The sequence below is a fragment of the Aulonocara stuartgranti genome (assembly GCF_965226115.1).
Source record: "Aulonocara stuartgranti genome assembly, chromosome: 18".
In the NCBI taxonomy this organism is placed as follows: Eukaryota; Metazoa; Chordata; class Actinopteri; order Cichliformes; family Cichlidae; genus Aulonocara; species Aulonocara stuartgranti.
Genome location: NC_138954.1, coordinates 5,289,280 through 5,315,424, shown reverse-complemented (window position 1 = coordinate 5,315,424; position 26,145 = coordinate 5,289,280). Strand labels below are relative to the sequence as shown.

At 40.1% G+C, this 26,145-nt stretch overlaps 2 long non-coding RNA genes across 4 annotated transcripts; both read right to left on the bottom strand.

Moving 5' to 3' along the window:
- Window positions 1–5,165: 5,165 nt before the first annotated feature.
- Window positions 5,166–7,406, bottom strand: LOC309694618. Its single transcript, XR_014272941.1, has 3 exons — window positions 7,319–7,406; window positions 6,656–6,841; window positions 5,166–5,254 (listed from the first exon to the last, which is right to left on the bottom strand). It is a non-coding gene; the product is annotated as an uncharacterized lncRNA (long non-coding RNA).
- Window positions 7,407–11,300: 3,894 nt separating this feature from the next.
- Window positions 11,301–23,989, bottom strand: LOC309694601. Of its 3 annotated transcripts, none has more exons than XR_014272916.1 (4): window positions 23,501–23,989; window positions 20,471–20,735; window positions 19,030–19,215; window positions 11,301–14,773 (listed from the first exon to the last, which is right to left on the bottom strand). It is a non-coding gene; the product is annotated as an uncharacterized lncRNA (long non-coding RNA). The 3 variants fall into 3 exon arrangements; XR_014272917.1 differs by having other exon boundaries at window positions 11,302–14,773; window positions 18,105–19,215; XR_014272918.1 differs by lacking the exon at window positions 11,301–14,773 and having other exon boundaries at window positions 17,837–19,215.
- Between the last annotated feature and the right edge of the window lie 2,156 nt (window positions 23,990–26,145).

The following is a 26,145-nucleotide window of genomic DNA, read 5'->3' as shown; positions in this document are numbered from 1 at the left end:
TTGATTTATTGTAAAACCCTTTAGTTTGATCCAGCATTAATCATTTTACAGAACAAAGAATAATCCCTTCATTGATTATAGTCACTCTAAAAATAATTATATAAAATCTTTTTAATAAACGAGGGTCTCCTGATTTCTCTGGTACGGTCCATGAAGTGGAAGTGAAATAACAATATACAAATACATTAATATAAATAAACTACATACATTTAGAGCCTGGAAAGACTCATCCTCAACCAGCTCCGCCCTATAGTTAGGCCACATCAGGATCTCCTTCAGTTTGTTACCAGCCCCACCTCGAGGCTGAGGACGCCATGATATAACTGCTCAATCGTGCCTACGCCCATCTGGGCCAGCTGGTGAGCACTGTGAGGGTCATGTTTTTTTTGGGTTTTTTTTAACTTTTTCAGTGCATTTAATACATCAGGTCAGTCCTGGGTGATAAGATAAGAGATAACATCAGATAAGATAACCTTTACGAGTCCCACATGTGGGAAATTTCTTTTGTTACAGCAGAAAGTTACACAGCAAAAATTAGAAAACACTGGATATAGTTAGGGCTGGACCAGGTGACCCTGAATCCTCCCTTTGTTATGCTGCAATAGATGTAGGCTGCCGGGGGATTCCCATGATGCATTGAGTTTTTCCTTTCCAGTCACCTTTCTCACTCACTATGTATTAATAGACCTCTCTGCATTGAATCATATCTGTTATTAACCTCTGTCTCTCTTCCACAGCATGTCTTTATCCTGTCTTCCTTCTCTCACCCCAACCGGTCGCAGCAGATGGCCGCCCCTCCCTGAGCCTGGTTCTGCCGGAGGTTTCTTCCTGTTAAAAGGGAGTTTTTCCTTCCCACTGTCGCCAAAGTGCTTGCTCATAGGGGGTCATATGATTGTTGGGTTTTTCTCTGTATCTATGAAGCGCCTTGAGGCGACTTTTGTTGTGATTTGGCGCTATATAAATAAAATTGAATTGAATTGAATTGAATTGAATAGGATAAGATGTTAAGAATAAGAATAAGAATAAGGTACTGTACACAATAGACTAGAATAAAATAAAATACTATATACAATAGAATAAAAATCTTGTAGTATTTATAGGAGATGTAAAACCACAGTCACAACAGGGGTTTACCACCACGACACGGACCCCAGCTCAGTGGTGCAGCCTCAGCAATGAAGGTGCGGTCTGCCTCTCCCCACCGCAGGGAAAAGGGTAACACCACCTGGGTCTGGGTGCAGTTCCCCCCTCCAGGGGCAAGGGTACCTAGACCCGGTTCGTAGAGTATGCTTGGGGAGTGTGATCGTGTGTACAGCGTCTCTTTATGTCTGTCTCCACGTTGGTTGAGTGTGGAGTAAGTGCATATGAGAGCATGAGGGTGGGAATGGATGTTTGTATCTGTGTGTGCCTGTATGTCTGTGTCTATATGTCAGGTTGGGTATCAGACGCCACCTCTCTGGGGACATCTTAGGCCTCCAAGGTTTGGAGGCCTATCTCCCCCCACCCCCACTTCCCCTGCCAGTGGCGGACTCCCTCAGACATCGGTGCGTTGGTGGTTCTTTGTGTCCGGGGGTGGGCGTCCAGGTACACACCGGCTCACTCCTTGGCGGCCCCTTATCGGGGCCTGGAGCCTGGGGCTCGCTCGGGCCACTTCGGAGGTGGGGTGCCACCGGCCTCTCGGCCTGGGGCTCGGTCACTCAGGCACAGCTGGCTGCCGGCGGAGCTCACGGGCGCGTCACTGCAACTCCCCCTGGCTTCTGCTCCGCGGCTGCTGAGTGAGCCCTCATCTGGGACTCTCCTCAGCTCTTTCTGGGACAGTGGCGCGGCTGCCCCTCTGTTGGTCTTCCTTGGTCTCTTGTGTTCTGCGGGCCTCTGGATGTCTGGAGTTTTGATCTCCTCCATACCTGCTTCATGCCCTGGAGGACGGGGCTGTGGCCCCCCCACACCCTCTAGCAGATCATTACATGAAGGAACCTTTTAAAAACAAGCGCGTCCATGCTCACAGGTGTACACACGGGTGATCACACCCACAAACTACACCCTTTTTGGCTCCTACCTCAAAGCACACTGTGTTCTGTTGATCTTATGTGCTGCACAATAATGTTTAATATTTAGTATTTACTGTCATATTCCCATAGATCATTGTGATGTTGTTTATTCTATTACACTTGTTCTCTTCTGCTTGTTTTCTTTTTTCTTTCTCAACAGGTGATCGATATATGCATTTTTCTTTTTCTTTTTTTCTTTTTTTTTTTGCTGCCCATTCTGTTGGTTTTTGTTTTTTGCCCTTCTCCCCCGTCCCTCTTCTCAGCTGTTTCTCTTCCCTCTGTCCCGTATTCAGCAAGTGAAAATAAAATAAACAATAAAAGGTGAATCAAATGGACCATTCTGGCAAGGCTGGGATGGTCAATTTGGTAAAGTAAATCCGTGGGCATCTTTCTTTGCCTTTAGACAATAATTCTGATGGCAAAAGAGCCAAACGGGACAGGCAAAAAAAAAAAAAAAAAAAAAAAAAAAAAAGCAATGAAGGTGCTGAACATGGTCCATTTAGACTCAATGTTCCCAGTCTCCCTCTGAATGGTGTCGAAGCTCTGCCAGAGGAGACAGTGACGATCTCAAGGACAGGGACTTTTGCTAGGTGAATTACTAAATTCACTTGAGAAAAAATATAAGTAAGTTAGTATCAACTAGTGGTAGGACTGAGCTAAAGTGCTATCTGGGTCCATCCAGGTCACTCACCACCCCTGGTGGACACGGGTCAAAGTTATATTAGACAATAGAAGGAATAAACAAAAATAAAGCATAAACAAATTTTCACAATTTTCAAATTGTGAGTGGGCAGAGAATTTCTACATGGGTTAAATACATAACAAGACCACCTATCTATACGTCAAACGAGATTAATTACACATGTCTAATTCACTATATTGCCACTGAGGTAAATGAAGTGCAGCCTGCATGGTGTAATAAAATAATAAACATTATGAATTAGTATAACACCTGTTAGTTACTTCTTTTCAGGACCGACCTAGTTTGGTTCTGTGGAGAAAAGCACTTTTGGATTTGCTGCCTCAGTTGTGGTCTGGAACCTGTACGTCGGTAAGATTAGAGCTTCCAGTGACTGTGAAGACTGAACCTAACTCAGACAGTTAAAACGATTCTTGAATTTTGATTTAATCAAGATTTTGATGCAAATTGGTGTTACTGAAGCTCAGAGAGGGAGGGGTGTGTTATTTAATTAAATTCAGGCTGGTTTAAATTCATGTTGAGTACCTCCTAAGGAATTGTGGACTGCATTAAGTCCACTGTAATGTCTAATTGGCTAACTTAATCTGAAAATACCATCGCAGATTTGTTTGAACAATGTGTCTTCACGTCACTGATTGTGCTATAAAGGGAAGTTCTCAGACATGCTCTTGGCAGACAGGGGAGTTGTGTGTTCAGTGTTTGCTATTATGTGCTCCACTTTTGTTCTGAAAAACAACTTCAGAAGCCTCTGATGGAGTACGGTTGAGGACCTGGAAAGTCCGAGAAGGAAGAGAAGGAAGTCAGTATGATGAAGCCCCTTGAATGTGTTGAATCTTTCTGGCCAGTTGCTTCACCAAAAGGCAGATCACACGAAGCCCTGTTTAACATCTCGTTTAGAAGTACTGTTAGTTTTTCAAAGAGCAGCAGGATTGTGGGGTTGCAAATTTTAAAGGCTTTGCAGAATTTCTTCAGGCCGGAAAGATGTTGGTTCAGGCTTTTGGAACACAATTTAAACAAAAACACAAAATTTACAGGAGATGCCAACAGTTTTATTGAACATACAACTTAATCAGAAACTTAAAAGAAAGGAAAGACCTCTAGCCTGTTCGCCTTAAGCACATGCAGGCCAAAAGCCAACAAAAATGAATAAAGATGAAGACTCCCGAGGCACTTCTGAGCTCCTTTATTGGAGAGGAGCTCCTCCTCCTTTATTATATAATTATCCATATTTTATCTTTAAACTGATTTAATTCCATCTTAAACTAGATTGATTTCCCCAATTTTGTCAAAATCATTTTCTTAAAAACATTTATCTATTAAATGTGTTCATTAATGTGTCACTTTGACCAGTCTATGAATTTACACAACTTTGCATTCCTCTATAATATTCAACATTTGTCTTGCATAACTTTCTGGACTTTCTTCCAATTACCTTTTCATCCATCATTTTTATAGTAAGGTCAGCCCATAGGGTCAGGAATAATGACTGTTATGCCAACCTCATAGTAAGAAGCAATTAATACTACAGATATTTTTATGCCTTTAAATCAATTTGCACAGTTAAATGTAAGCTATAAATTTCACAAATTATTCTACAACTTTTGGACAGTTTGGACCATCAAAGTGACTCACATATATATAAAATAATTACCAAGTGCATCTTCAAATCCAGTTTCAGTTTCTACCAACCAACATATCACAAACCATTCAAAATGGAACACTGTTAAAGTTACACATTAGTCCAAATTATTATATCTCAAAACAACAGCTGGGTATCAACAGGTGCTCACATAAAAGCAGTACAAGTTATGATATAAACATAGAGAATAAACAACCTAAGTATGTGGGTCACAAACAATATGAGTAACTGCTTAACATTGTCATTCCCGAAAATATTCCTTTTCTGTATACAAAGCACTTCCCAAATATGTCAAGCCAATGTAAAGAAAATGTAAAAGCAAACAAACAACAAAAACAACAACAGGACTTCTAGCAGTGTGCAAGTCAGCGAAAAGTGATTGCAACTGTTTGCTGCTTTAAACACCTTCAAACTGTGAACTTCAGATAAACAACTGGCTTTAATTAAGGCTACCTCATGAACACATGTATTTTTTTTATACAGACAATTCCAATTGTGTTTTTGAGAAATAGTTCTTTTTACATCAAGACACCAAAAATATCTCAAGCACTGCCAATGCCATGACGAAAGAAATGAAGAAACTTCAGCCAAGACAAAGCCCATAAACTATAAAACAATAACGTCAGAAAAAGGTGATAAAGGTGCACAAATTTTATGCTGCAAGACAAACTCTGTTTGTCTTGTCCATGTGTGAAAACAGAAACTGAGCTTCCAAAAACCTTATGAAAATGAAGTTTTGAGAAAGTAGCTGTTCATTGCTTGGTTCTGGGTCACTGTGGTCACTTTCTTCAGGAAAAGCAGGAAAAGTTTCAGTCTTCTGCTTCAGTACAAGCGGGTTTTTGTCCTTACAGTCTTGTTGTGGAAAATCTGAAGTGACAGATTAAAAAAAAAAAAAGACAACAACAACACATGTTTCAGAAATTACAAGGTAATCTTAACCATTAGCAGGTTCCACATGATAAGCATGTTGCTCAGATATACCAATGAAAGGCATGTTGTGGGGAGAAGCTGTTTTGCTGACTAATTTAAAACCATTTTGGCTGCTCATTTACAAACTCTATGAAAAACACTCTTCTTCTGTGATCGATTTAACTTTGGAATCGTACATTTCTCAAGTGATTTAAACTCTTGTGATGAATCACAAATATGTGATATCAACTACAGACCATCTACAGTGAGAAAATACAGACAATATACAATCAAACAAAACAACAAAATGTTGTCATTTAAAAGTTAAAGTGCAGAAAACATTTAACACTTTACTTAAAATTTACAGGACACTCACTACAGTATTTATGTATTTTTTAGATTAATTATCCATTGCCTGATTGGTTGGGAGAATGGGAGGTAGAACCTTCACCTTTCAGGTCCCTCTTCTGTGGAAACAGCTGCCAGTATGGATTCAGAAGACAGAAACCCTCTCTAGTTTTAAGATTAGGCTTAAAGCTTTCCTTTTTGATAAAGCATACAGATATGGCTGGATGAGGTGACCCTGATTAGGCTTAGGACTTGCCAAAATTCATGACTATTTCTTCTACTCACAACACCCTGTGTTTACAAAACACAGCCATGCAAATAACCTGTTCTTTTGTCAATTGGCCAAAACCAAGAAGGAAAAGAATTACATGTTTAGTTAACTTCCTGTTATTAAATTTGATATTCACTGTAAGTGCGCCTGCAGGTGCAGGAGCGCAGCACAAACGAAGGAGCGATGACTGCAATTTGTTGGGCTCATTTATAACAATTCTTACCAACATAGGACAGTCTTGCCAGATGGGCCACTGGGAAGCTAGAAATTTTGGCTTTTGGAATCAGTCAGTTTCCTTATTTCAGTTGGTCTTTAAATTTTTCATGTGCCTCTATTGGGGCTGCCACGATTAGTCAACTAGTCACGATTACGTCGACTTTAAAAGTCAACAACTAATTTAATAGCAAAGCGTCGTTTGAAGCTTTGTAAGATCCTGAAAGATGCAGGAAAAAGTAGGATTTAAGAGTGTAATAATGGACTGAAACAAAAGAAAGCAGCAATGCATCTACAAGGACGCCAGCTGTCGTTAAGTCTGGGAGCCTTCTGAGAAAATAAAAGAGAAGAATTTCCAATGCAAAATCTCCAAAATGGAACAGCCCTTCGATGGCAGTACAACAGTGATTCACAAGCATCTGAAAAGGAAGCATGTGGCGGCTTCTGACGACGAAGTGGTACAGTCGTCTCAGTAAGGTAATTGGCTAGTTAGCTGCTAATATTAGCGTAAACAGTGAGCTACTTACTCATATTGGTTTCCTGCTTCAGTGAAAGCTGCTCTTCTTCCTGATTGGTGGAGATTTCCTCTTGTTCATCTTTAGTCTGTGGAGGATCTGTGTCCTGCTGGTCCAGACTGGAGTTCCTCTCCTGGCTACAGACCTGTGGGTCATCCAGATCCTCATTTTCCTTACAATCATGTTGCTGTGGGAGGTCTTGATGGACACAACACAAGAAAGAAGTTACACTGTGAGCAGGTCTCTCAGATATGTGAGCGATATTTAAGGTGCACAAATGTTTTAAATATTATCTCTCATGCGGTGAACAGCAAAGAATTCTGTTTACATGCAGAAAGTCATCATTTATGAGGCGTAAAGCTCGCTACTCCAACTTGGTCCATGTGGCCAGTTATGCACATTTTTCATTGTCTTAACATTTTCCTACATTCTGCATACAGTTCTGGGCCAACATGACTTAAATCTATATTGTGGAAAATTTAGTTGTTTTTTTTTAAACAAACAGAAGATTTTAAATCCAGTTTTTATTTTACTGTGCTAACAGAAAACATGTCTTCAGTAAGGTAGTATGCCAGGCGGTAATGCACGTGTCTTTGTGATGTCATCACCTGGCCTTTTGATATAAGTCATATTCACTTCGGTATTATGAAGTCTGTATATTACAGATTCACATACCTATTCTGCTCAGCCGTAATCCAGGTTTACACAACAAATCCAGCTGTTCTCCAGTCCAGACATTAATCCCTTCATCCTCCTGCTTCAGTTCAAGCTGCTCTCCTTCCTCACTGCTGTGGGTTTCCTCCTGTTCCTCTTTAATCTGTGGAGGCTCTGGGTCCTCCTGGTTGAGACTCCTCTCCTGGTCACTGACCTGCTGATCATCCAGACCTTCGTGTTCAACAAAGGGACACAAGAAAATAGTGACTAATGTGATGATAAGAAAGATCAAGAAGGATTAAAAGGGGTCACCTATTGAGAATTTAGCTTATGGTTTCACGGGCTCTTGCATTCTTGCAGATGTTGCCACAGAAACATTCAATCATAGTCATTTGTTCATTGGGTGATGTTGATAACCTTACAGCTGTCTGGGATCTAATTTTTAGATGTGACTGCCAGTGATCATCACACACTGTGAATAAACAAAGAAATGAACAGCAGCATGATCTGAATATGATCATGAAAGCAGTTAAAGTATGCTGTTGATACTAATCTTTTAACATTTTACTAATAAATATACACTCACTGGTCACTTTATTAGATACACAATGCTAGTACTGGATTGGAGCCCCTTTCGTCCTCACAGCTGATTTAATTCTTTGTGAAGATTCAGGAAAGTGATGGAAACGTTCCTCAGATATTTGTGGTCTATATTGACCTGAATGCTTCACACAACTGCTGCATATCTGTCAATTCCACATCCATGATGCAAATCTCATGTTCCACTACATTCCAAAGGTGCACTGTTGGGTTGAGACCTGGTGACTCTGGAGACCCGAGTACAGGAAACTCATTGTCATTTTAAGGGCACTGCATATTTTCTCTTTTTTGGATTACTCTCTGTAAATCATACAGATGTTTGTGCTGGAATATTTAAGCAGATTAGAAGTTTCTGAAACACTCAGACCAGCCAGTGTGGTACCAACACCCAGCATACCATATCTCAACATTTCTGGCACCCAGTTTTGCCTTTCTATTTCTTGATCACCTGGAAGAACTAAAGAACTAATTTTATATTACTACTACAATAGCACTTTCCTCCCACTTATTATGGTATATAGATTATGTACAAGTTACTTCATTACTGGAGTTTGTAGAATCCTTAAATGGACATTTTGCAAGTTTATGTTTTACCCTTAATTGCAACACTAAAGAAATTAACTTCCTTGACAAAAAAGTAACAAAAAAGAGAAATCTCTGTACCTCTCTGTACCCCCAAACCTACTGGAATACATTACATTGCAAAACAAAAGAAAATGCTGCACTGATTAAAATAACTCTACTGTAACTGTGGGAAAGGTTTTGCAGAGTATAATTAAAAAAATCTAGCACTAGGTCTGGGTCATGAAAGTTTCCATCCTAGCCACCTCAAAAAAAGCTTACCTGTAAGCCAATTGATTAGCCTTAAACGTATCTGTGAAATTCCAGAACAATACTATGAGAATAAAGAAGAGATGTTGAAAAAAGTTAAAGAAAGAAATTATGAAGGACTTGATAAGATCTGCAGAAAAAAAAAGGTCGACTCAAAAAGTAGGAAGTTTTATTTAGAGATCAAGAAACCTCCAAAACATAAATCAAATCTTGTCTTCTAGACAACTTTTACACAAACACCCAGGAACATTAAAGAAATCATTTTAAAACATTGGTATAACCTTCAAAGTGATCCAAGCTTATCATTAGGGATTTTTAAAGAACCGCCAATGATAACTTAAGAGAGGTAAAAACATAACAGATAGGCTTGTCAGAGCTTCATTTTCCTTTTAATGTTCCTGTAGGTACTGTATTTTTTATATTAACTTGTTTGCAGGTTTCTGTGTACTTTTTTAGCATGTATTACATTAAGACATGCAGTGATTTTTTACATTGGGGCGATTGTAGCTCAAGAGTTGGGAGGTCGCCTTGTAATCAGAAGGTTGCCGGTTCAAGCCCCGGCTTGAACAGTCTCCGTTGTTGTGTCCTTGGGCAAGACACTTCACCCGTTGCCTACTGGTGGTGGTCAGAGGGCCCGGTGGCGCCAGTGTCCGGCAGCCTCGCCTCTGTCAGTGCGCCCCAGGGTGGCTGTGGCTACAATGTAGCTGCTATCACCAGTGTGTGGATGACTGGATGTGTAAAGCGCTTTGGGCTCCTTAGGGACTAATAAAGCGCTATACTAATACAGGCCATTTATCTTTTCTCCCCTTTTAATCTGAAGTGGCTCAGTCCAGAACCTATTTGGGCTGTGGCTTAACCAATTTACCAATACCAACCTGTTAAATGATAATTGGTCAACTGCTTTATTTGTGAAGCTGTGATTGGTCTAATTGGAGATTTCTTTTTCTGTTTCCTGATTTTTATTTAAACACAAGCCATTTGACATTTTGCAATGACGCTGATGAAGACTACAAACCGCGTTGGTCACTAAATAAAGCTGTTGCCTATTACTTTACATGTCACTGGAGTTTAAGTCACCAGAGCCTCTATCCACACACTCCGAATGCCTCTAAAGATCCTCGGGAATTGTCCACATGTCCACATGCCCACATGAATCCTGCGATGATCCCGCAACCCCCACATCTCCACAAATTTACACAACTGTATTGTGTGACTTTATCCCGGGTCTGATATCAAGCAGTCTTAGCTGACTAATCTCCTCCTCATACCGGATGATCATCTTTTCAAACTCTGAGAAGATTTCTTCTGCAGCAGAAGTTAATCTCTCCTTGATAACCTCTCTCAGATGCTGAATTTAAGACATTATTGCAACAACAACCGATACCGCCAAACCAACGTCTTCAAACATAACTCAGGATTGCGATAGAATCTCTCAATGGCGCCATTGCCACTATTCTTCTTCTGTTGTACTTACAGTAGACTGGAGGTGTCAAAGGCGTAATACTGCCCTCATCAGGTCAGTCCAACAAAAATCAATTCCTGACAAAGTCTGGAGCTTTGCAGAAACCTGGATAAAGAATTTATCGTTCCCAATTATTCAAGTTGAGAATTAGCTGTAATGCCCATCTCTGACAATTCATTATGCTTAAGGTGTCTTACTGCAGACCATCAAAGTATGCTTAACACTTTACATGCCTCACACTCACACTGTTGCTTTATTTTCATCACAGCTGCAGTAAAGTAAAGATGCTTTATTGGCAAGGGTAGATTTTTCTTTTCCCTAATTTCCTTCGGGATTAATAAAGTATTCCGATTCTGATTTTCTCCTCTCCATCCTAAAAGCCATTAATACGGTTCATGCAGTAGCTGTGTCCAGAGACAATAGTCCCCAGATTCTTTAGAACATAGGTGTCAAACTCTGGCCCATGGGCCAAATTTGGCCCGCAGCCTAATTACATTTGGCCCGCGAAGCCATACCAAATTATTATTAGAGCTGGCCTACTGGTATTATACAGCTAATATATATTGTTTAGTATTAAGCTTTGCTTGTTCCATGTTCAGTTTTTCAGCAAAACTTGTTTGAGTCCATAAGAAGAGATTCATTCTTAAATCTGGAGGAAGATCTTTTTTTCAATAAATATTAATGTTAGCCCGCGACCTTGTTCCAGTTTTAAATTTTGGCCCACTGTGTATTTGAGTTTGACACCCCTGCTTTAGAAGATCCAAACAGATCAAACAAGAAAAGGTTTCTTGGTTCAGCTGAACTTCCTTCTGCACCACTTCTATTCTTAGTATCAGTTATTGTGTGAGTCTCTTCTTTATAACGGAAACAAAAGGTGACGCATTTAGGTCCATGACTTAAACTGAAAAGCAAGTGTCATAGTGAAAATCAGAATCATTATTCAACAGATATAGTTCTATTGTTTTTAAGATCCACGTTTTTTGTTGTTTTTATGGCATTTTGATTTTACCTTTCCTTTTGACATACTTTATTAACACAGTTTCAAAATCAGACAAAATAAACAAAATCAGAGTACGAAAAAGTTAATTTTTTTACTGTAAAAACCACAAACATGTTTAACAAATAATTTTCTTAACTTGGAATGCAAATAGAAATTGTATGTTTTAAAAACTTATGCACAAGTTTTGCAAACAACAAAGTTATATGCAACTATTTACCTAAAAATAAAGCCAATGCCACAGACATTTTTAACCCATTTTAAATTATTTAGAGAGCAATCAGGTGTTTTGCATCAAATAGGATTCCACAAAAGTTATTTGTGCCACTCCAAAAAACAGTTTCTGTCCTCTGTAAGACTTAGTAAAACATCACAAGCCTGATACCTGCAGGCCTGAAAGCAGGAGGTGTATCACTGCTATTTTCCACCTGGATGCACACACACACATGTACGAATACACATACATCCATAAATATTAAATATATGTAAATATGTAATATGTATGTAATATGTAAATATGTGTATATATACATATGCATACACATATCCACACACCCATACATGTATAAGTTGCATTATGCTTGAGGTGGTTTACAGCTGAGGTCAACTTTGGGCTGTTAAAGTGACTCATACATATAAAATAATTACCACGTGCATCTTTCGCCAGTTTCTACCAACCACATATTACAAACCTTTCAAAATGGAACACAACACTATCAAAGTTAAACATTAGTCCAAAATATTAGATAATAACCAATGTTGGAGAGTAACGGAATACATGTACCAGCGTTATGTATGTAAAATACAAAATATGAGTAACTGTATTCTGTTACGGTTACCATTTAAAAAGGTGATATTTAGAATACAGTTAGTTTGTTGAAATAAATGGATTACACAGCTGTTTTGTCCTGTTTCATATGTCAGGCTATCCCCTAAATATTTTTGGTAATTCCACGCTGGTGGAAACCCAAACAAGACTAATGCCTGGGTCTCAAATACTCTGGCAAATGATGACAATTAGAGACCAGTGAGTACACAGCTGAATATAATCTAACTAATAACACAGTAAGAAGAACTACACATAATGCACATAAACAGAAGGTTGACACAGTTAAACAGCAAACATGAAACCTAAACCATGACAAAGTCTAAGACTGAAGACACTGTGTCAACGATCCAGGAATCCTGGCAGAGTACAAAAAGAAAACATTTTTCATTAGCAGTCAAAAACTAATGTGTACACTTATGTCTGCATTTTTATTTTGGTAAATACGAACGAAATTATAGCAGAAAAGCTGTCACGTGTCTGGTCAAAAGAGAGTATTAATATATTTATTTGGTAGTTCAATAAAAGACTTAAGAGTGAGAAAAAAAAAACTGCGTTCACGTTTGCAGTTTTGTCTTGTAATACAATATTTGAAATGGAAAAACAAACAAACAAAAGATCATATTTTAGGAATTGGTTGTGGGTGTTTTCTTGTTTATTTGTTTGGGGGTTTTTTGTACTACCTGAACACTAAAGTGGCCTTCCAATGACATGACAGTGTCAGAAGTGGCCCACAGCTCATTTAAGTTTGAGACCTCTGCTCTAATGTATCATCACACAGTAATAATACATTTTTGTAGTTGTAAAAAGCATTACTCCCATTGATTAATGTAATGGAATACATTACAAATTACATTTGGGGCCATGTATTCTGTAATCTGTAGCGGAATACATTTTAAAAACAACCTTCCTAACACCTATAATAACTTGGCAAATAGTTCTGATTACATTAAGACTCATGTGATCTCAAGCACTGTTGACACCGAACCAAAGCAACGTGAAGAAATGTCCATCAAATGTCAATCAAAAGCCCACAAATAATAACGGAATGGTGTCAGATAAAGGTGGTAAAGGTGCACACCTTTAAAGTTGTGAGACAAACTCCGTTTTTCTTGTCCATATGGAAACACAGAAACTGAGCTTTCAAAAATCTTCAGCCTTCCTAGAAGGATTTAAAAAAAACAAAACAAAACAAAAAAAACAAAACTTGTTTATACTGTTTATATTGGGTAAAAAGCCAAAACAGTCAGAAAAAGTTACATTTACCAAATGTACCTGTTAATGTAGTCAGAGACACATAAGCTCCGCCACCAACATTTTCTAAAAATGAAACTTAGCATGTAGCATGTTTTCCTATATTTCAACTGTACCGAAGAAGTGAATTTTTTCCCATAGCTGCTACAACAATATAGAGGCCACACAGGTGAAAAACCAATGTGTATTTTCAAACTTGACATACGACTAAAAATTTTCCCACAGACACTGCAACAATGTGGCTTCTCATCTGTGTGGCCTCCCATGTGTCTTTTCAAACTTGACATATGAGTAAAACCCATTTCCACAGGCACCACAACAATACGGCTTCTCACCGGACTCTCATGTGAATTTAAGTTTGTGAGGGAACTAACACTTTTCCCACATGTACTGCAGCAATGTGGTTTCTCACCTGCGTGGACACTGATGTAGGCTTTCCAGTACTCAAGACAACTAAAACTTTTGCCACATGTGCTACAACAATGTGTTTTTTTTTACCTGTATGAACTGTTATGTGACTTCTCAAAGTTGTTGCCACACTAAAGTCTTTCCCACATGTGCTACAGGAATATCTTTTTTCACCTGTATGTGATTCCATGTGTATTTTAAAAGAAGCTTTATGATTAAATCCTTTCCCACATGTGCTACAGGAATATGGCTTCTCACCTGAATGAATTCTTATATGACTTCTCAAAGTTCCTTCCACACTAAATTGTTTCCCATAGGTAATACAGGAATTTGACTGCTCACCTGTATGAATTTTTATGTGACTTCTCAAAGCTGCTGCCACACTAAATCGTTTCCCACAGCTGCTACAGGAATATTGCTTTTCCCCTGTATGCAATTCCATGTGTATTTTTAAAGATGTCTTGTGATTAAATCCTTTCCCACATGTGCTACAGGAATATGTTTTTTCACCTGTATGAATTGTTATGTGGGCTCTCAAATTTGCTGCTAAACTAAATCTTTTCCCACAGGTGCTACAAGAATGAGGCTTATCACCGGTGTGAATTCTCATGTGTTCATTTAAATGCATTTTTAGAGTAAAATTTTTCCAACAGGTGCTACAAGAATGCGTCTTCTCACCTGTGTGAATTTGCATGTGTTGTTTCAAGTTTTCCATCCTATTACATTTTTTCCCACAGGTACTACATAAATGTACTGTCTTGGAATTTTGAACTCTCAGTCCTGCTACGACTTGATCTGACTTTTTTCTGTGTGAGTCACCATCCTTGTTTTCTTCCTGATCAGTGTCAGGAGAGTTGTGAGAAAGGAGCTGGTCACTGCTTGGTTCTGGTTCACTGTGGTCGTTTTCTTCACGAGCAGGAAAAGCTTCTGTCTCCTGCTTTTGTACAAGTGGTTATGCCACTTGAGTGGTACTGAGTTCCTCCTGTTCCTCTTTAATCTGTGAAGAATCCTCCTGGTCCAGACTGGAGTTCTTCTCCTGGTTACGGACCTGCTGATCTGTGAGGCCCTCCTTGTCTTTACAGTCACATTGTGGAGGATCTGAAGGGACAAAATGATAATATCAGAAAAACATAAATTGGATCAACTGTAATGTAACCTCAACAATTAGCAGGTCCTTACATGGTAAACATGGTTCTCACATGTACCAGTAAAAGGTATGTTCTGGGGATAAGCTGTTTAGCTGACTCAGTGATAGACATTTTGGAAATCTAATTTCCGTAAATAAAAAGATGATCATGCATCAGGTGAGATTTAAAAACAGGACAAAAATTTTGCAGTAAAAAACAGATTCTCAGACAAACTAATGCTTCTAAATAAATATTAATGCTGTATTTTCTGTGTTACCAGCTGACTATTGACTCTCTTCAAATCAATGTTATTGATACAGCACCAAATCACAGCAACAGTCGCCTCATGGGGCAGCTGATCAAGCCTCGTCGGAGGAGCTACTTAAGAGTGTGGTGGAGCTTTCTCCGACGCTGGATCATTGCGTGGCTTTATGTTAGTCTCTTGGCCAGTTAGTAAGTTTAATCTGCTGCATTGTTATTTTCCCAGGAGAAGTGTGGAGATGAGAGGGCAGCGAGCACGGGGTGCTCAGACACTGAGGAGCGGGGACAAAGAACACTAACACTGGGAAGAGGACATGTCACGGGAGTCGGGAACGCATTCGGGTTTTATTGTTATTTTCCATGCACTGTAAATAAACGCACTGCTTGCATTCACAGCTCCTTCCTCACATTCCCACAGTTGGCCAGCGTCAACTGTGACGGTCTGTCTCCCGAATCCAAACTGGAAACTGGTTTTACAGAACAGGGGCCTGAAAACTGAAGGCTCTCCTTCCAATTCTACTTTTAAATACTCTAGGAACAATGAGTAAGCCTGCAGTGCGAGAGCGAAGTGATCCAATGGGGTGATATGGTACTTGCCCTTGTGTGTGAATAGCAGGACTTTGAATTAAACTGTGGATTTAACAGGGAGCCAATGAATGGAAGCCAATATAGGAGAAATATGCTCTCTTTCTAGTTCCTGTCAGTACTCTTGCTGCAGCATTTTGGATTAACTAAAGGCTTTTCATGGGTTTTTAGTACATCCTGATAATGATGAATTACAGTAGTCCTAGAAGTAATAAATGCATTAACTAGTTTTTCAGCGTCACTCTGAGACCGGATATTTCTAATTTTACAGATTTTGTGCAAATGGAAGAAAGCAGTCCTCCATATTTGTTTAATATGTTCATTGGAGGACATATCGTGGTCACAAATAAAAATCACAAACAAATAATAATCCCATCCAGAGTATCTCCAAAAGTTGATCCTATTCATCTGGATGTAGCGTTTCGAAACGTTTCGTCACTCATCCATGTGACTTCTTCAGTCTCAGCTGACTGCAGGTTTTCCTAATCTTATAAACTGTAAATTTGCATAATGACTGAACCTAGCACCACTGAAGGATCAATGGGCTGCGAGGTCAGTTCCTTCATCATAATTATGGAAATTCTCACGACCATTGATCAACAACCACTTATCAAAGCCCACTGATCAATGGCCATGAGTACAATTCACAGAGAGTTGGGGAATGGCTGCAATCACAGCATTGTAAGACGGCGAAAGATGTACCTTTAGGCCCCCTCCTCGATTCAGAGATTGTCTTTCCCTTTTCACGTAAATCGCCTCCTTGACTCCGCGCTCAAACCAGTGTTTATCCCAGATGTCTTAGCATAAGGGCCCTTTCACAGCGGATGGAGCATGTGTTGCTAATGCTAACTGCTAACTAAAAGCCAAGGATTCAGAATTTGTTGCGCTGGCTGCTGAGCTCTGTGAGTTTTTGTGACAGCTCTATGTGTACTAGATGCGCCTGCTCCTTGTCGTTTCTATCTCTGACTTTATGTCCTCTTCTAGAGTTTGTGTTGTGTTATCTTCAAATGTTCAATAAAAACATGTATTGCTGGCATATAAAAGGGCATTTATTCTTCCAGGACCTGAAGTTCAGTAAAGCACCCCTTCAACAGCCAAACCCATCTGTTCTCTGACACAAAAAGTGGAACTGAGTAAACTGTGTGTCGGTGTGACGTAGTGCAGAAATATATATATACGGATTTAGCTGGCAAAGAATTCTGAGCTACAACAAACACAAATCTTTTTTCTTTTTACCACACACACACCAAATTTTCACATATTTTGATTTACAAGGTTACAAAAACTCAGTACACATGTATTTGTTACCTGCTTTAAGGTGCGTATTTGAGAGTTATACTACAGAGTCAGGTACTTCTGATTCTTCTCTTGTCACATGAGCTACAGTATCCAGAGTCGTACGTAGTGAGGAGGTAAAATTATTAACAAGATAATCGACCTCTGTTGGAGTAGCATTCAGGGAGCTGCTCTGCGTTGGTACAGGGCATTAAGGATAACAACAGTGGGTGAATTAAATTCTTAAACCTTGTTACAGCACTTTCAGAAAGACATCGAGAGACCTTGCCCCACCCTATCATGTGATTTACTGAGGTCACATGGCCCAGGATATGAGTGGGCGTTAAGTTATTGTCTGGAACCGTCTTCTGACCTTTCTTGAGCTCAAGAGCTAAAGAGAGATTAGAGCATCCACCAAGCCGGGCATTTTAAAAACTTACACTTCTCTATATTTCATAAACATGTAGCAAGACAAACACAACCCTGTGTATATTGCAGATATTCATCAACAGCTGGCCACACCCTCAGGAAGTCCACCAATAACATCACTACACAGGCCTTGTGCTGGAATCCAAAGGGTAAGACAGGAAGACCCAGAAACGTGGCACAGGGACACACCTATCATAGTGTTGTGTGGTTTGTGAAAAGCTTAGTTTAAAATCGATAATTTATTTTCAAATTAAACATTCGGCACTAATAGGGAAAATTGTCAATTTTAAATTAATTTTAAATTGTCAATATATTTAAAAAGTTTACAAAACAGATGCATTAATGCTGCTTATTGCAGTTGGTCTTTAGATTCTTCATGTGCCCCTATAACATATCTCTGAGGTCTGAATAGGACCCAACATGAGTTTTATTCAGTTTTGTAGTAAGAAATCCATCCATTACAGCTTTGCATACATATTACCGTATTTTCACGACCATAAGACGCACTGTGCTAAAAGGCGCAGTCTCAGTTATGTGTGCCATTACTGTATTTAACACACACATAAGGCGCACTGGATCATAGGGCGCATACAAGTACCGTATGCGTATTTAAAAATAAAGCGGGAGCAAACCTGAGTTCGGTACCTTACTCACATTTTTATTACCAGTAATCGTCATCATCAACAACACACAAGCATACAAGTGTGCATATTTAAAAATAAAGCAGGAGCAAAACAAAGTTTGGTACTCACATTTTTATCATCAATCAAACCCATCGAAGTCCTCATCCTGTGTCTGAATTGAACAGCTGCGCTAAATCTTCATCAAACATGCCAGGTTCACTGTCTTCACTGTCAGAGTCACTTTCCGTGCCGTGCGGCTCCTCGGAAATGATGCCGGCTTACGCGAAAGCTCGAACAACAGTGCCAGCAGACATGTTAGCCCAAGCATCTACAATCCATTGGCAAATTGTGGCGTAACTCGCCCGGCGCTGCCTTCCACTCTTGGTGAAACTGTGGTCTCCATCGGTCATCCATCGCTGGATGTGTTTGTCGCCGATGTGTTTGCTGCAGTAGGAGCGGAAGATGGCCAGCTTTTCCTTATAATCCGCTGGAAGTTGCTGCGCTACCGTAGTCCTGGTCCGGATGGAAAAATGGCACCGTTTCATAAAAAGTGAAAGTGAAACTGCTTTTAGCCGAATGGTGACCGTCGAAACGCTTCTCCCGCTCGTTCTTTGCTCGATGATCGCCTTATGTCCGCGGAAACTCAGCTGCGTCTTCTTGACCTGCCGGAGCTTGTTTTCCAGCTTCCTCCACTTGCGAACCATCGATTCATTAATCTTAAATTCTCTCGCCGCTGCTCGATTTCCATGTTCCTCCGCGTAGCTGATGGCCTTCAGTTTAAACTGTGCTTCGTAAGCGTGTCTCTTTGCCATTTTCAGGGTTGTTAAAACAACGATGTCCTGCATAACGCACATACCTGTTCTTTTACACAGGTATGTGCGATAAAGTCAACGCACACACTTCACCCTTTAGCGTTCTCATGGTGTTCTCTACTACGTCCTCCTTACAACACACAGGGCGCACTGCGCTATAGGGCGCGCCGCACTTTTTGAAGAAAATCTAAGACTTTTAAGTGCGCCTTATGGTTGTGAAAATACGGTATGTGCAACTTTACTTCAGTGTTCCACTTGATGCCCAGCTCCTGCCTGGTCGAGATGATGGTATCTTTGGCTTCCTTCTTCAGTGAAAGCTGCTTTCCTTCCTGACTGATGGACAATTCCTCCTGTTCGTCTTTAGTTTGTGAAGGATCTTTGTCCTCCTGGTCTGGAGTTCCTCTCCTGGTTACATATCTGCCACGAATCTAAAGAAAAAGAAAGACAATAAAAAATAAATCAATTTTATTTTGCCTACATAGTAGAAGGTAACTTTGCTTCTAAACAGGAAAATGTGTACAGTTAGGGGTTCAAGTGGATTTAGATAGTATTCTGGTCTAAATAACCCAAAATGTGATGTCCATATATGTGGATGCCAGGTCCTAGGAGGTTTAACCAACACTGGCCCGGTGGTGCCACCCACAATGCCAACAGTGATTATTAGACTTAATCCAAGTAGATTTTTGCTCCTTTGTCAGCACCTTGAGGTTGACACACTGATCTACGAAGTGCAGTGTTATTACAATAAGGCCAACAAGCTGTGGGCTTCCACTTCAGTGACTGTCAGTGAGATGTTTGTCCATTCCTCTCTCAGAATGTCCTGTAGTTTATCTCTGACCTCTGACACAGCTGCTGTCACATCCTCAAAGTAGCTCAGAGGACGGATATTGATGCTGGATGAGTCTGTAGACTCACTGAGTGCTGACAGTGAGGGGTAGTTGTGTAGAAACTGGATGTGATCCTCTGTGTGTGAGAGCTGCTTCAGCTCAGCATCTTTCCTCTTCAGCTCAGTGATCTCCTGCTCCAGCTTCTCCTGAAGCTCTTTGACTCGACTCACTTCAGTTTCCTGCTGGGATCTGATCTGCTGCTTCACATCAGAGCTTCTTTTCTGGATGAGATGGATCAGCTCAGTGAAGATCTTCTCACTGTGCTCCACTGTTTGATCAGCAGACTGATTGATGGCCTCCACCTCCTGTTGAAGCAGCTTCACATCTTTCTCTCTGTCCTGGATTCTCTGCTGATGTTTTGTCGACTCACCTCCAGCTCTCTCTGCCTCTCAGTCCTTTCTGCTGCAGCTGAGACTGTGTCGTGGCCTTTATGTTCATCCACAGGGCAGAGATAACAACCCTGGCCGAGATATCAAAAAATGTTGGTTTATGCAATCTGAGCTAAGAAGGATGCAAATCAGCCATCTTAGGGTTGACTGGTTGGGCTCTCAAGCTTTGGCAATACGGACAAGAGAACTGCTGTCTTGTGATAGCCTCATGACCACAAAGAATCCAGAACACTCTTCTGTTCAGCAAAGAGTCGTTCTGCACCTGGTTCCCAAAAGTTGATTCTGTTCAGCAAGTTAAGCAAATTCAAAAAGCACCATACATGTTTTTTGTTGAAGAATAAAAGGAGAGGTAGAGTGTGTCTGTGCACAGAGAAAAACGCCCCCAACAACTATTAAGTTTTATATACCTGTGCAGTGTAAGTCTTCCTCGTGTTTCCAGATGTTATCCAGCACTCTGAATCGCTCTTTCCCAGTCCAGGCGAAGATTTCTTCAGACTCCTGCTTCACTACAACCTGTACTACATCCTGACTGGTGCAGACTTCCTCCTGTTCCTCTTTAATCTGTGGAAGTTGTGGACCATCCTCGCTCAGACCAAAGTTCCACTCCTGGTTATAGATCTCCGGGTCATTCAGACTCTCCTCTTCCTCACACTTCATATTGCTGTAGGGGATCTTAAAGGATAAGGGGACATAACAAGAAGGTTACTAATATGATGACAGGAAGGCACATCTGAGCAAATATATTCTAGCAAGTCTGTACACTGAGAGCATGTTGCTCACATATGTGAGTGAAATTTGGAGTGTACAAATTGGACAAATGTTTAAGAGCACCTGTGTGAGTGACTCGAGTTATCACATTTTTATTGACAAAGTTCAGAGTGCACAACATTCAATTGCTGATGCCAGCTTCATTTAAGGCAGTTTGATTTTCACTGTTGTATACTGAAATAAAACAGTAATTACATGAATTAAAATTTATATTAAAGCAAATGGTAACAATTTTTCAACCATTATTGAAGAAAAAATAATAATAATAGGACAGCAGTAAAACAATACATAAGAACAGATGGTAACACAATGTAACTTGATACAGGGTTCTTGAAAAGTAGCAAGAAGTGAATGTGTTTAACTTTTTTGATTATGGGATTAGGGCTGTGCGATATGACCAAAATCTCATATCCCGATATTAAGACATCCATCGTCCTGGGAACGATATAAATCACAAAAATTTAACATTTTCTATAAATTCTGTGAATCTCGGGCAGCTCGACTTGCATGAAGTGTTTCCAGCTGGGCGTCTCGTACCTGGAGTCAAGTGTTTTAATTGAAACGATACATTTTTAGACATAAGTTGTAACGGTCGCCGTTTTCTTTGTGAGTATTTCTTACACGGCGTGCTGCGGGGAAAAGCCTGTTCTAACGTTTGAGTCTAAGGTTTATTTTTTAGCACCTGGCGGCTCTTTTTTGCTTCTCATCCGTAAATAATCTGCTCTTTCACGTGATTCAGTTTATTTTGAAAATTCTCAACAGGATCTTGAGCTTTATTGTGAAAGGTTTATGTGGAAAATAAACACGCGGACACATGGTGGTTTTACCGTCATTGTTGCTAAGGACAAGGCAAAAAAACAACAACAACTGCTTCTCTGTCTGTAGTGTGGTTATATCAAATATAAAGAGAACTTTAAAGAAAGAGAGAACTTTAAAAAATTAATATAGCCACTACTGTGACCATCAATATAATGAAAAAAATGTTGCCGTAAACAGTTTATTTTGTGACACCACGAAACAAACGATAGCGTAAAATGAAACATAGACGTTTTTAATATCGTCATCCGATATATATCGTTATATCGAACAGCCCTAAAGGGAAAAAGGAAAAAGGACTGTGGAAGTATACTGCAAAAACTCTCTTGGAAGCAAGCCAAGAGGGTCAGATTATGTGGAACACACAGATTTAAAAAAAGGAATGATAATGAGGCATTTGTAATAACTAAGCTGTAAATATAAAAAGATCATGGTCCTTTGTGTCTGAAGGATTTCCCTCCTCTCTTCATTTCTTTAGTTGTGGAAGGGGGGGGGGGGGGGGTAGTGGGTCACTTCATGTGTTTGAATTAACTAGTGATTTTTGACGAGATTTAGTTCTGCAATATTTTCATTTTCTTTCACCAATTCCATAGAATCAATGTACCATTATTTAATAACATTTGGAACACATTTCTGACCTATCTTGGTTTGGTTCAGACACCCAGGGCTGAAGACACGCACACCTCCACGAACACAGAAAAAATATACAAGTTGCTGCTCTTAGCACAGAAAAACTGCTAATCCGGCCAGTATTCACCCCCAGTGAACCACCACGAGGATTATTCTGTGCCATCGCTGCTCTCTAAAATCATGACAAACATGTACCAAGCTCCTGTCCCATAGCCGTCTTTTTTATTGATAAATTTTAATTGTCTATTCCATTCTTATTGTTTAGCTGCTTGCCTTTATTTATACTCCTTTTCTTCTTTAATTGTTGCCGTTCAATTCAAATCAATTTAATTTTTAATTAAATTCAATTTTATTCATATACCACCAAACCACAACAACAGTTGCCTAAAGGCACTTTTTATTGTAAGATAAAGACCCTACAATAATACAAAGAACACACCAACAATCAAATGTTAAGCAACCACTTTGGCAACAGTGGGGAAGAAAAACTCTTAACAATATATCATTCAGTCATTCAGGTAACAGTCGTCTAAGGCGCTTGGAAAGAAAGTAGCTAGATTGCATGTTTCACCTCCTATCCGATACACTTTTTTTTAAAATTCTAAAGCCAAATGGTGGATAGTTCCAGGAATTTAAAACCTGGTGGGAGTTGCCCCTTAAGTTGCCCCTTATGTCTCTCATCACACAACAAAGGTGTGAAAAGAGGGTCAATATCATAAGAGATTTTGTGTCAAACCATTGTGACACCCTGCCTCAGCTCATCATGTGACTTGAAATCACCTGTTCAAAGATGGTCGTTTAGAGTGCATACAATACACCAAGGGTAGGCAACTCCAGGCCTCGAGTGCCGGTGTCCTGCAGGTTTTAGATCCCACCCTGGGTTAACACACCTGAATCAAATGATTAGTTCATTACCAGACCTCTGGAGAACTTCAAGAAATGCTGAGGAGTCATTTAGCCCTTTAAATCAGCTGTGATGTATCATGGACACATCTAAAACCTCCAGGACACCGGCACTCGAGGCCTGGAGTTGCCTATCCCTGTAAACACACACACTTTAATGGTGAAATGTAAATTATGTAACTGTGCACAAATGTTCTTTTTTCCCTTTTCTTTTCCGTTTCCGTGCTTTGCCTTCACACTACTTCCCGTTGCACGTCTAGTATTGTGTCAAATATTATTGAAGTAAGACGCACGTTTTGTAGTCGATCGTGTTTACATACCTGTTTGTTTCGGATATCCAGCAGTATGCGCTCACAGCTGGTCCTCCTCAATCATAGCTTATTAATATTTGAGATTTCTTCGCCTGCAACTCTCTCTTTTAACTCTCTCCTTTAACTAGTGATGTGACGTTCTGTATCGAGGCTTCGGAGCGTGTGTCGAGTAATGGAGGGGGCGTTTCCGCGAAGCGCGTATCGAGGCTTGCTTCATTTATGGGAGGAGCTGAAAATGATGACGTCCGAAGCCTCGCTGCCCGGCTGTACCACGTGACTGGTTCATGAAGTGGTTCGAACTTTGCCGCGAGATATGACAGCGATATAAAGCCCTCAGACTTCATTCAAAATGTAGGTGTTTGATGGAGAGTTGCGGTTAGTGAGAGTTTGGAGACAGTTTGGAGGTTTATGAGAGTGAGGAGAGAAAGTCAGGAGAGAATGGAGCCAGCTAAGAAGAGGAGGATGTCCTCCCCTGTGTGGGAACATTTTGATTTTATTCCTCCCAACAAGGTATTTCTACAGAAGATGTATTTTCATGATACTGATTCTGCAATACAATTTATGTTGAGCTGTCTTGACTTTTGTACAAGGTGAAGTGTTTGCTATGTGCCAGGGAGCTGGGATATAACAGCAACACCTCATCCATGCTTAGGCACTACAGAGCTTTGCATGAGAATAAGGGGGACACCGATCGTGGAGCAAGACCAGGTGAGCCATCAAATGCAATGATAATATAGCATGCAGTAATGTTACTAAATGATATAACAATATTATACAACTGTAATAAGTTACGTGTGTGCTATTTATATTTGTGCTTTATCTTTATTGTCTTTCCTCAGGAGAACAATCTCAAATAGATGAAGACCTGGTCAGCATGGTGATTGAGGACTCCCAGCCATTTAGCATTGTGGAGGACAAAGGATTCAAAAGATTTGTTAAATCATTAAATCCTAGCTATGTTCTCCCCACTAAAAAGGTCATAAAAGCAGTGAAAATTTAGTTTTTACAGAATAAAATGTGAACAGGCAGGACTGAGGCTCAGTGTGTAGCTGTCCATACCTCAACGTTACAAAAGCACAACTACTGTCCACACCCCAACCACACCTCACCTCACAGTAAATGATCATTTCCATTTCAAGCATTTCCAAATAATCATTTTCCATACTGCCACTATAAATATACACAGTATACTGCCATCACTACAATATACATGTTTTACACACTCCTTTTGTTGTTGACATTTACAGGCTGTGTGCAAAATGCCACACTCTTCAAATTCATGCCAGCTATTATTTTTACGTCCAGTAGGTGTCCTGCTAGAGCAAATGAAGCTTCATGAAGCTTCGCGTTGGGGTGAACCAATTGGATGAAAAGCTTCAGTGCTTCATGGGGCTTCATCTGCCCATCACTACCTTTAACTCTCTCATACTGCACCGAACAGCCAAAACATCGCGTCACGTCCGTTTTTTTCTTCTTCTATTGCTTTTCTGGCAGATTGGACTGAAAGGCGTACTAGCGCCCCCTAATGATTCACATTGAGCACTGACTTAAAGGAATAGTGAATGACAGAGATCTCAAACTCATTTTACGTCGTCAATCACATAAACCAAATTTTAATCTTGAGTGGGCCAGACCAGTGAAACTCTGCTTTCTATCGATTTAAGTACACACTTCAGTATCAGTTTGAAATAAAATCAAACAAGCTGAGCTGAACATGATCCCCTCTTTAGCAGAAACTAAAATTAGAGCAACTGAAACAAGAGCATTTTACACATGCTGACGGAGCTGCAGACGAGTAAGGACAAAAAGTATCCGCAGGAAGTCCTTTTTTACCATTTTATTAGCTTTTTACGTCTTGATGCATTCTCAAACATCCACTTAGGTAAATCTTCAAAGGTTGATTTTGTTCATCTGGACGTATCGTTTTCAGTGGGAGAAACGTTTCGTCGCTCATCCAAGTGACTTCTTCAGTCTCAGCTGACTGCAGGTTTTCCTAATCTTATAAACAGTACATTTGCATAATGACTGGATCCGCTGTAGGAACAACGGACTGGGAGGTCAGTTCCTTCATCATGATTATGCAAATTCTCATGACCATTGATCACCAACCCTTGATCAAAGCCCACTGATCAATGGCCATGAGTACCATTCACAGAGAGTTGGGGAATGGCTGCAATCACAGCATTGCAAGATGGCGAAAGATGTACCCTCAGGCCCCCCTCCTCGATTCAGAGATGGTCAAAAGGGAAAGACTTTTCATTTAAGTGAAAATCTTTAGGGAGAAACTTTGTGAGCATTGCAAAATGTTGCTGCACTTGTTATCAGAGTGCATAATCCATTCTCACACTCAGCTGCTGTTGACAAAGATACTCAGCAGACTGAGGAGAAAGGTTGTAACAGGGAATACTGGATTCAATTCGATTCAATTCAATTCAATTTCATTTATATAGCGCCAAATTACAACAAAAGTCACCTCAAGGCGCTTTATATTGTACAGTAGATACAGAGAAAAACCCAACAATCATATGACCCCCTATGAGCAAGCACTTTGGCGACAGTGGGAAGGAAAAACTCTCTTTTAACAGGAAGAAACCTCCGGCAGAACTCTGTGAAAGAGGCTCCGATTTCAGATTTCCCAATAGACGTCCACACCG